Below are 12,910 nucleotides of genomic sequence, written 5' to 3'. Positions count from 1 at the left end.
CTTACTTCAAAACATTTCATTAGTCTAGTAATTTTCATTAAATTCAAACTATTTGACATAAATAACTACTTATTTATTAAAATTAAACTAATTTTCTCACTGACAGTCTTAAGAGAACAGTACCCTTAGTATGAGTTTGCTTTACGTTTAAAGTAATCGAAACAAAAGCGCGTTCGTCGCTGTGATTGGCCGGCTTGAATAAATCAACCAATCAGAGCGCCGAACGCGCTTTCCTTTCGATTACTTTCAACATAAAGCAAACTAAGCCCTCAGGATCGTAAGAAACAAAATGTGTTTAATCAAAAATCACCTTTACTGACACAAAAGGTAAGTCAGAATGTTCACACGGCTAATTATAAATTCGCATGAACCCAGAACCCACATTGCAATCTGCAACGAACATCTGTAATTACAAACTCCTTCGTAACTTTTGAAATACTATTCATATCGACATTTGCAACCTTAACTTTTTTCGAAATTTCGTTTTAAATTTTGCAAAGATTTTTGAAATTTTTATTTATGAAATACTGTAAATACGAAAGTGAGAAATATTTTCGAATACCTACTTTTACGTGTTCTGGCTATCTAATAACACACGTGGGTGTCACAAGTGTCACAATAATATCAACTCGATGCTACTGAATTTTTTTTATTTTTTTATTAGACGGGTCGTCGTCACCTTCACTAACCGGTTAACTCTTTGGGGCATAAGTAGAGGTACTGTGGGATTTTTAATTAAACCTTCTCGGTGGCCACCATCTGTACCTAAAGGAGGCACTGGCTTCTCTTAGTAGACCAACTCCGGAATCCCCATGGTCCAACGCCTATTTTAGCACCTCCCTATAGAGAACTATATGGTACTGAGACCTATGTAAACACAAATAAAAACTTGTTATGTATGAAAACCGTCAAAGCCCTATCTAGGTACCATTTAATTAACAAGCTTACATGCCACACTAAACACCTTAATTGAAACCTTTCTATAGTTTTTGAACTCCAACCTTTGACCACCAGTTAAGCTTAGAAGGAGAAATATTAATTAATCATTTTAAATGCCTATCAACAGCTTGTCTACTACATTTTACAAGATAAATTACAAGATAAGATACTAGACGAGCGTCTACTAATTTATCCTTACCACACATATCATAAAGACTATTATTAGTGCACTAGCCAGCAGTAATCGGGATCCTTTTTGCATGCAATCGCCATGTCACTTTCTGGGCCTGAAAATAACGAAAAGGTACCCTATTATATATTATATTATCACGCCTTTTATACCCAAAGGGGTAGGCAGAGGTGCACATTATGACACGTAATGACACTGTACACCCACTTTTCACAATTTATGTTGTAAGTCCCATGTAATAGGTGGTGAGCCTATTGCCATATACCGGGCACCTTTCCAGACTCCGTGCTACTACTGAGAAATGTTCGAAAAAAGCCCAACAATACTTCGCCCGACCCGGGAATCGAACCCGAGACCCCGAGACTCAGCCAAAGAAGCAGTCACCTGCCTACCTTTGATCTGTAATGTGTTCTGCTGTGTGTTGTAAATAGTCTAATTGGGTATTTTAAATAAAATTCTCATGAAATCGGACGCATCGGACGCTTCGCACGGATCGCACGCATTGCACGGATTGCACGCATCGCACGGATCGCACGGATCGCACGCATCGCACGGATCGCTCGCATCGAACGGATCGCACGCATCGGACGCATCGCACGCATCGGACGCACCGCACGTTTTCGCACGCATTGCACAAATCGCACGCATCACACGGATTGCACGCATCGCACGTGTCGTACGCATCGCACGTATCCTACGCATCGCACGCATCGTACGCATCGCACGGATCGTACGCATCGTACGGATCGCACGGATCGTACGCGTCGCACGCATCGTACGCATCGCACGGATCGTACTCATCGCACGTATCGCACGCACCGTACGTATCGCACGCACCGTACGTATCGCACGCACCGTACGTATACCACGCATCGCACGGATCGCACGCATCGCACGGTTCGCACGGATCGCACGCATCGGACGCATCGCACGTTTTGCCATACATTGTTTTCAATTTTAAGCAACTGTTTAGCCAGCGCATGCGTATTATTCTGTTTTATGAGCTATTTCTGTCCGACTTGCTAGACAAAAGTTGTGACTACTCGGTTAATAAACATGTTATAACAATAATTTATAGCCTATGTAGCACTCAGGAATAATGTAGCTTTCTACCAGTGAAAAAATTTTTAGGATTGGATCATTACGACACCAGCAATTTATACTACGCTAACTCGAAATTTGGAAAAAACTTTTTTTATGCCAAGTTGCTTAAAATGTGTGTTTACATACGTCATAAAAAAATTGAGAAGAAATATGCAAAAATAAGAAAATTACAAATCTTATAAAACGCTAAGTAAAGGTACTTTTTGAAATCACTCGATTTATATTACGCCATATTATTAGCAGTGTGCGCGGGGATCACTTTGTAAAGTCCGTGCAACACTGCACTAACTCATAGTTAGCGTAGTGCGTTCGTGTGTATACTTGTTCGTTTGTAAAATGAACGACTTAGCGACTTTTACATAGTAAATACAATGTGTTAACGTATTAATTAGTTTTTTAATGGTACGCTGACGATTATTTTTGTAAGTACACATGTTCATAAAATATTGAAATATGCATCAGATGATTGATCATGCATACGACGTCCCGTACTACACTACGCAAACATAAGTTAGACGTGTATAAGATGTACCCTTTTTTGATGAATTATTTATATACGGCTAACTTGCGCTAAATCAAAAAATAGAAATAATTAAGGAAATTAAATATAAGATATTATAATGAATAAATTAAATATTAAGCATACCAAATTTCACAAAAGTATCTTAATTAATGTAAAAGTTATCACGTTTTTCCCTTTAAACGCCTCTACTGTAAAGTACGCTTTTTGAGTTAGCGCATCGGTGTCGATTAGTTCCAGAGATTACCCCTTACATACAAACTTACAAAGTTTACCTCTTTATAAATTTAGTATAGATGTGTGCAGGTATTTTGTCTATTCGTGCGTACGGTGAGTGCGTCACCACAGATGGGGACCAGTAAGGCTGGTGCCCGATCCGGAGCTGCTGACAATTTTACAGGTTACCGGGGCTCTGTTTCAAAGCAGAAGAAGGAACGGAGTGGTTTTTAGTCAGTAAGAGTCTGACACTCCTGACGTCATTATTTTCCCTCTCTGTAAAAAGGTACTCTGCCTTCACCAAACGGAAACATGGTTACTGTAGTGTCTCTGTCACAATAACAAAATATTAAAAAAAAACTCTAGAATACAAACTTTTTCTTTTGATCTCCCTTGAGAGACACGCATTTATATCTTAAAATCCATCCATCACAATAAGTCTAGGACTTTAAATTACATCATTTTGAAGTTACTGAAGTAAAATCACGTTTACGCCCACCTTGTATCAGGCAATCAGTCTCTTGAGGAATAAAGCTTATAATGCTTACCTATAAAAATCTCCACTCAGAACGCTTTCTCAATAAACTTCAAAATAAAAGGTCTAATCGAACTCAATAACTCGTTTCTACCCACACGCTCTCAATCTGTTTTAAAGTAAAGTTTGTATAATACATTGAGTGTTTGCCTTCTTTGTAAGTTGAAAAAAAAAGTATAATTGATCACCTTTTACCATTAAATCATTACTAATAATATATCAGACTACCTAAATACATTACCTACGTCGACTAACGTCTCAATTTTATTATAACTTTTATGAGGCATACTAATTTAATTATTATGTTATCAGCTTTCTCAGGTAACTCTTTGACGAGGAACTCGGCTAGTTTCAATAGGCTCATATTTATGAACAGCATTCCGCCACACACGACGCTACTACTACTAATAGCAGCGCGACCATCACCGCGTCTTGTAATAACATAATAATTAACGTCTCATGTGCAAAAACGGGGCTTATGGCAGACAAAAAGAAAAAGAGTCAGTCCAAATAATTTCATACAGGTTAAAAGAAGCTCCAAAAAACCGAACATTCTCGTATTTGCCGGCCGAAGTTTGGACAAAGGTTTCTGTCTGGGCAGTACTCCGACCTTAAAACCAGGTGATTACATAACGAGTAACCTTGACCACTTGTCTGTTCATCTTGCCGAAGGCCGTCCAACGCTCCGGTTTTCTTTACACCGCAGTTACTAAGTCAACCACGTTATGTGTTTTATATGTTGTAGAGATTACTATTATGGTACTAGTAATATGTAATTAGAAGTATACAGTTGCTTTTGTCAATGTAGTTATTATTATATATGCTTTAGTCAACGATACATCATTGTTTAAGTTTGTGTGAGATTAGAACTTAGCTCCTCTTCTTTTGTTCATAAAAGGTTTTCTAGAAACTTTAAAAAACAAAATGAAATGAAGGAACCTTAAGCCCAAGTAACTATGGGGCGCAGCTCACAGATGCGGCTGATGCCTGATTTGGAGCTGAGGACTACCTGGCGGGTTAACCGGGGCTCCGGCTCGAAAAGCAGGAGTAGGAACGGGGTGGTTTTTAGTCAGTAAGAGTCTAACACTTCCTCTCACCTCGCCCAAAGCGGGAGAAGTCATTAGACAATCCTTAAAAAAATCAATAAAACAAAAGGCTTTGCTTTTAAACGTCTGCATTAACTAATTTGAATACGAAACATAATACGATGACGATACACTCTCACTACATAGTATAACAGTTAATAATTCAACGCCCACATTACGGTACTTAAAACAGGTTTTCATCGTTTTCAAGGTAATAAATACAAAGAGATAATTGTCTAGATAAGTTCGCATTTTAGCGCTAAGCGCGTCCTATCTCCCTCGACTCATCGGTGCCAACAAATAACTTAATATACGTAAATATATTCCAGTTGGTAGATATTTCACGTGTTACATTGCTTCGTATCACTGCATGCATTGCATTAGGCGGCCCTACTATTGTGTTCTAAGACAATCCTAGACGCGCCATACTTAATCGAGAATATTCGAATTTTGAATTCAAAATTTATCTTTCGCATAGGTAAAAGAAAAGTTACTAAAATTAACGTGTCTTGTAACTTATTTGACTTAATAGCCTTAAAAATGAGGCCTATTCCAATTTCAAATAGTGGCTTAATTCTTTTATGACAGTGTTGTTAAAAAATTAACAGAATGTTTGTACTGCACCTTCTCAATGATTGCAATCGTGACTTGCACAAAATCTAACTCTCCTTTGGATACTATGAAGGTTGAATTCTGAACAAATCTTGATTACATAAGGTTTATGATACCAGTTGAACTTCTATGAATTTTGTTCTAAAACATAAAGGTTAACATGTCTAAAGGATAAAGGTAAAACTGATAGTATTTATTATTTCATAATAACAAAATGTCTGACTTCCTCTCTATTGATTAGTCTAAAATTTTGTCAACTTACACAACTTTTATTATTCAATCCTCCATGCCAAAAAGTAAGGGATTCGATCAAATATTTATAAGGCAATAAAAAACTGAATAAATATGATATAAATACAAGAATTAGTATCGTTTACACTCAAAAGGTTGACAAGGTTAAGTAACATGAATTTTAATTAGCGATTTACTTTAATTAAATGTATTTTGGTATGACAGTGACGTAAAAGTTATAGGCTACGGATTGTTCTCATAACAGTTGGGTAATAGATGTCGCAAGATTGCTCTTATAAAATCACGTCATGGATTTTTTTGGAAATCAAAATAATCGAATAACAACATTGTTCTTATGGTAAACGAGTAGACGTATCACCTGATGGTAAGCAATCGTCGTCGCCCATGGACGCACATTGACCAACCTTTTGGTGGTTAAGAATTTAAGGGTTGTTGGGGAATGGGGTATTGGAAAGAATGGGAAGGGAGTAATTGGATTAACCTTACACACTCAACAAAACAAAACGCAAGAGTTATTTCACGTCAGTTTTCTGTGAGTTACGACTAAAATTTATTAATTCTCAATGTCAATACTCTCAATATAATTAGAGACATAAAGACGAACCTTTTTTGACACCTAGATAAATTATCCTCATGGCTAGTAGGCCAAGAAAGTATTCTTAGGGAAGTCAAACGTCAAAGGATTCTCAAACTTCACAGACTAAATGAACTACATACCAAACATCAGGCACAATTCCATATTCAAAATTTACCAACGGCGACGCATCCTTATTCCTTTCGACAAGTCATCTAAACTCACCCAAAACTCACCGACACTTGTACTCTTCCAGTAGTAGGGTGTATGTCAGAGATCTGTATCGCGAGGTACGCTCCCAGGTGTATCCAGTAATAAGGATGCAGATACACGACACGACAACTGTGAAATTGCTTGATCGTGATGTATGCTGCGACATTTGGCGTCGAGTGTGTATCCAAACATGTTCAGACTTCAAAGAAATCCGATTGGAACTACTTCAATTTTCAGTCAGGGATAGGGAAGCCGTAGAACTTCCGACCTTAGGTGACTTAGAAGGACTTCTGGGTTAGGTAACATTGGGTTGGAGAAATTGGTAAACCCGACTCATCAGGAAATAAAAAGCGGTGGTGATAGAGACACAGGCTCTTATTATCAGAAGGCTTATGCTGAATGTAACTAATGTAGGTACCTTCTTCATTGCCAATCTTTGATGTCTTTTTGATCTACTGAATAATATTAATAAGGATCCTTAATCTTCACGTCCACGTCGCAGTCTTTAAAATGTTTTTATGAAAGGATACAGATATTCTCTCTGTATCCTTTCATAGCTTTGAATCAATGACTCAACTAGCTAAAAGGTTAATGTAATCTTACACGTAGTCTGAAACACAATACATGGGAATTACAGTTTAGCTGTAAGAAACATAGCATCTTAATAATTAAAAAATCACCAAAGTAAGTACAACAATCTTGTTTACGTCGCGACAAATTCACCGAAACGTTAGAAAATATGTCCTTTAATCCTTTTAACGTTTACATTTCCTCGAGAAAAAGAGGAAACATATTGATGGGATGGAAATAAATTTTCGTTTACATGCGTCCCGTCTGCGGCTCGAAGGGAAATTAATTTCCTGTTGTAAAACTTTTTTTTCTTCTATGTTCATTTCTCTCATTGTGTTTAACCACATAACTTTGTCTTTTACATAGCTTAGAATTCATAAATAATATATTATATTGTTTCCAATTCCTATATTGATATTGTAAGGGTAAGAGTTACATAATTATTGCTTCTAATCTAAGCTAAATTACTATGTAAAAACAGTCATTCAACATGTTGTACAATACATACAAGAAGAGAATAGGCAATAAGTATTCTTAATTATGGAGTATGTACTGGTCACCATCAAACACGTTGAGAATGCGTCGAAATTAAAGTGTGCTCTCCCACACATGCTTCGGCACGAATGGGCCGACGTGAAACAACGCTTGCGTTGTGTTTCGTTGTGTAATTGAGGTTACCGGAGGCCCAATTACCCTTCCGACTCTCCCCAATCGCAGATTTCCCTACAACCCTCAAATTTCTAACCCCCAAAAGGCAGGCAACGCACTAGTAACGCTTTTGGTGTTTCAGATGTCCATGGGCGGCGGCGATTGCTTACCATCAGGTGATCCGCCTGCTCGTTTACCGACTCAAACATAAAATAGAAAATAAGATCTGGATAAAGTATATACTACATGACTTATTTTTGGTTTGTTCCCCAAAATACCGAGTAAACTTCCATAATCTTAAAGCTGTTGAATCCTACTCAGAGAGACGTACAACATTAAATAACTGATATGGGAATATGTGTTCCTTATCCTGCGCATTCTTTTATCCCCAGCCTCACTCAATGTCATTCAAGACATGGGTCTTGTTCTTGAGATGGCTCAAGAACTCTAAATAAGTACTATTATTACCTAGGACATAGGAACGTATCCTGTCTTAGATATAGGATAATACTACACCCACGATACAAGCTAATTTGAATTCGTACAAGTCGTAATAGAACTGTATTTGGAATAGCTAATAAATAACCTCATTGTTCACCTTTGGAATTACGCTTAGGGCGGCCGTACACGGACTGCTCGAGCGGTCGGCGTCGACTGCTTGAAGCTGTTGACGGCTTGAAGCGGTCGCGACTGCTCGAGCAGTCGTAGGATGAATGGCTATAGTTCATCGCGCAGTCGCGGCTTCAAGCAGTCGGTTATAACTGCTTGAAGCAGTCCGTGTACGGCTGGCCTTAGTGTTTCAGCTACAAGCTTGACACATATTACATTAGGATAAATTTCATAACTAGCCAACAATGGTTGTGCTGTACGCGTGCTTTTCCACCAGAAATATGCTATACTACATTGCTGTGGATGCGTTTGGCTTTCACACAATCATATTCATTGGTAACACATAACTTAGTACTGCTGGAAACGGATTCAGCTAAGCTATGTTTTTTTTTATATGGAAACATGCGTGCTATGGATGGCTTCCCTATTATCTCGCTAATCTCCGGAACTACCAGTCCGAATCGAATAATTCCTTATGTATTGGATAGGCCGTTTACCGAGAAAAGTTATAAGTTATAAAACCTCACGCTACGATCAATAGGAGCCAAGCAGAACGGGTGAATCCGCACGAAAGTAGCTAGTGTACTATAAAAACTTTACACTAAAATAACAAAACATAAATCACAAACCTATGGCAGGTGCAACAATTTTGTTTGGTAATTTATTAAAACTGTCCATGGGTCTCTCGTATGTGACTGCAGACAACAATAGACTATTAAAATAAGCGTAAATACCAAGCTCGCAATACGCATCACTACGAGTAATACATTCTGCAGTAACATTCATAAAAACCCGTGTGATAATGTCATCTGAATTTCAACCAGTTTCTTTGGCAATAGGTATTGACTATTGTGTGAGAGGTGCATGCGTAGGAAGAGAATGGTTTGAAGAAACACCAATCACTAAACTGATGAGTTTTAAAACTTTCAAAACTAAGAGAACTTGGCTTGAAGGTTCTTAATTAATAGCACTAATCAGTATTTCGAATAAATTTGTAGGGATGTCATAGAATGCCAAGAGCCTTCTTTGGTGATACTCTCCAAAAGACCGGATGGGCCGGCTCGACCGGAGTGATTCCACGGCCTCACAGAAAAATAGACGTGAAACAACGCTTGGGTTGTGTTTTGTGTGTCAAAGTGAGGTTACCAGAGAGCCCATTACCCCTCTTCCCAATAATTATTTCTAATCCTCGATTCCCCAACAACTCTTAAATTACTAACCCCCAAAAAACTGGCAACGAACTTGTAACGCTTCTGTGTTTCGTTTTGGGTGTGCTTGGGCGGCGTCGATTGCTTACCATCAGGTGATGCATCTGCTCGATTAAGGGCTTATACTATAAAAAATAGGAGATTTGTAACCCTTTAGGTTTATGAGTTAGAACTTTTCACTCAATGAAACGTATTCGTAATGTATAGGTATGTTATGTCGATCATCATCACATACCACGTTAGAACTAACATTGGTACAGATCATTGCATATTTCACCACCCCCCTCTATACTCCCATTTCATACGTATTTGGTGCAAACGCCAAATTCGATAAGTCGGACGCTTTCGAGTACCACTCGAATTGCAGTTAATCGAATTACCGGCTCGCTCGGCGGTTTTCCGATGGCTAAATGAGTTTTCATGTATTGTCAACAGTTTTATAGGCGTGCATGTATTAGTGTTTATTGATTCCCTGGTGCTAGGAATGTGAAAGTGTGGGTCGCAGTGAAGGCAATTTCCGCTGCGTTCGCCTAAAGTAAGGTTTTGTTTGAAGACGAGAGTGGCTTTAGTTTATATAATGTATGGAAAAATAAAGTGTTTAGTTACCATGGTCGAATATTATATAACTTTTAATTTGTAGGCTGATTGACTCTAATCTCCAGCACAAGTAGTAGTCTGTGGACACGTAAAAGGTAACCGGGGCTCCGGCTCAAAGCAGAAGAGTGGTTTTTAGTAAGTATGTGTCTGACAATCCCTTCTGCCTCACCCAAGGCGGGAGAAGTCATTGGATGATTTTCCCCAAAAAAACCACTAGTTCCGAAGATGTTCTACAAATGCCACTCAAACTGGATTGTAAATATCTTAGATTACTGTCAGACAATTCGTTTTTTTTAAATTTCTATTGTTTTCTGTTTTTCTCTTTATTAGTCACATAACCTTTCATCTCAACACAGCTGCTGTTTATGAATATTAGCAACAATAACGCTAACAAGAACGATCCTCCCCAAAAATTATCACACAAATACAGAGATGGAGTGCCGACGAAACGTCAACCACAAAACAGTACCTTTATCCATTGAACAGTGAAATTAATTACATCACTCATTGCTAATGAAGCCTGTTGGTTACGAGACAATATTTGCTCACACGCCCCGCACCCCGCCCCTCACCCGTCTGTCGCCTGTGCACGTCAGGATCAGCCTTTGTTCTGGTTTCAGTGAAGCTATTATGAATCTGGAGTGTTTGTTCGCTTATTATGTTTGTGTATCGATATTTATTATGATTATGCCTGTGCTTGGCATATGGGGAAGCGTGGATTTGTTTGGGTAATGAATAGTAGCTTTGTGTTGCGTTTTAGTTAAGATTTAAATGTACATACATAAACTATGTATTTGTGAATGGGTTTTGTGAAATGTGAAAAGGTTCTTGGTATTAGGTTGTAATTTCTATAAGATCTGTAAACCTTGAAAAACTTTTATAATAACTATCATGAGACATACTAAATTAACTAAAAATCACGGTTTACTCCCGTACATTAAAGGAGAAAAGCTCTACTAGTTTCGAGTCACAGAGGGACTCTTTATCATGAGCAGCGTGCGCAGACGCGACCACATCTCTACAGTAGGCTGCGCGATGTCGCTTTAGGAGAGTCCCTGTGTGACTGACTCGAGACTAGTAAGTCGAAAAACTTTGTTCGACTCATCAAAAGACAAAATTGTTTACCGAATGAATTAAATTACCGTAGCCCACGGATGGTAGCCAAAAATATCCAAACATATTATTAGTATCAGAAAATAGGCGTGACATTCTATAAGTATAAATTATAAACTGTCTTCTCCACGAAAGATGAAAGCACCATTACATAAAAAGATATGCTCTTCATTATCACGATGATTAACATCTAGATGCGACATAGTTTGATTTTATTTCTGATACCCCTTTACTTTTGATTGTGTCATACCGTAGCGTATTATGTCACCTTGCATTACGACAACGCGTTGCGCTTATGGCTCATCTAGGACAATAGGTAGCCTTGATCTGCGTCCAATGTTTTGTCTGATCAGATCCTTTGCACTTTGTGTCTATAGTACTGTTGTTTGATTGCGCCATCATCGTCATTAATGTATGCAATGCAACTTCATGATGTTTATCCCCAAAGGGGAAGGCGATCCGGAGCTGCGGACCTGATCCGGAGCTGCGGACTACCTAGCGGGTTTACCGGGGCTCCGGCTCGAAAAGCGGGAGAAGTCATAGGATGATTTTCCCCCTCAAAAAAAAAGAGGTGCAACTTATGGCACGTAATGCCGCTATACAATGTACACCCACTTTTCATCATTTGTGTTATAAGTCCCATGTAATAAGGGATGAGCCTATTGCCATATACTGGGCACAATTCTAGACTCCGTGCTACTACTGAGAAATTTTCCAAAAACCGAAAAAAGCCCAGTAATAATTTGCCTAAAAGAACCTAGAACTTGGTAGTTGGTACGTCACATTGGTCGTGCCTTAATGATTAATCACAAGTGCAAATTATAAGTCTAGTAAGCCTATGGTGCGATCAACACATGTTTGTACGTTTCAAGACATCTGAATACCATTTTTTTTTCAAACGTTGCCCCACACTAGAATTTTCTCCTGTGTCGTGGGTGCATTTATAAACATACAAGCTCACACCCAGACTCGAAACAACGATTTGTGGATCACAAAAAGAGTTGCTCCGTGCGAGAATCGAACCCGCTTCACGTAGCACGGCAGCCAATTGCCCAGCCACCGCGCCAACCGTGTAGTCAAATTAACACATGTCAGAAACTTCTAGGTTCACCATCGAACAGAAATTGCTACATCACAATCAATCATATATAAGTAAAAGGTCTCATAGAACCGCCCATAAACCCACGTATCAAAGTAGCCATAGGTCATTGACCGTACGTCAAAATTAACAAATGAATTCTCACGTGTGACCTATTGATATTTGATAAGTTCAGCTAACATGATAGAGAATGTCCTACAGTCATATTTAGATGCTAAATATGAAATCGACTATGATAATCAGTATTGCAATCCTACTTACCTCATTATAGTGTATATTTATTATTAAGTCCTAAGTGTTAATAAATAATATACCCATATATTATTCGGTCATAATTATGATGACAGAATTTCGCAGAATAGGGATGATGACACACGTAAGGTCACGCCTTTTATCCCCGAAGGGGTAGGCACGCCTCACCTAAGGCTAGAGAAGTCATTGGAAGATTTTCCCCCCTCAAAGAAAAAAAAGGGTGCACGTTACGACACGTAATGCCGTAATACAAAGTACACCCACTTTTCACCATTTGTTTTATAAGTCCCATGTAATATAGGATGTGAGGCTATTGTCGTATACTGGACACAATTCCAAACTCCGTGCTACCACTGTGAAGTTTTTGAAAACAAACGAAAAAAGCCCAGTAATACTTTGCCCGACCGAATCGAATCCGAGACGCCTTGTCCGACAGTCGCACTTGCGACCACTCGACCAACGAGGCAGAGACAGTAGGGATGATGACGGGGTATAAAAGTTAAAAATCTATTTAGTTCGTCAGTTAGTGAAGTTGTAGACTGTAGACTGGGATTAATCAAGATCACCAAGAATT

This window comes from Spodoptera frugiperda, chromosome 2 (assembly GCF_023101765.2).
Source record: "Spodoptera frugiperda isolate SF20-4 chromosome 2, AGI-APGP_CSIRO_Sfru_2.0, whole genome shotgun sequence".
Taxonomy (NCBI): domain Eukaryota; kingdom Metazoa; phylum Arthropoda; class Insecta; order Lepidoptera; family Noctuidae; genus Spodoptera; species Spodoptera frugiperda.
Note: the sequence above shows the minus strand (reverse complement) of the source record.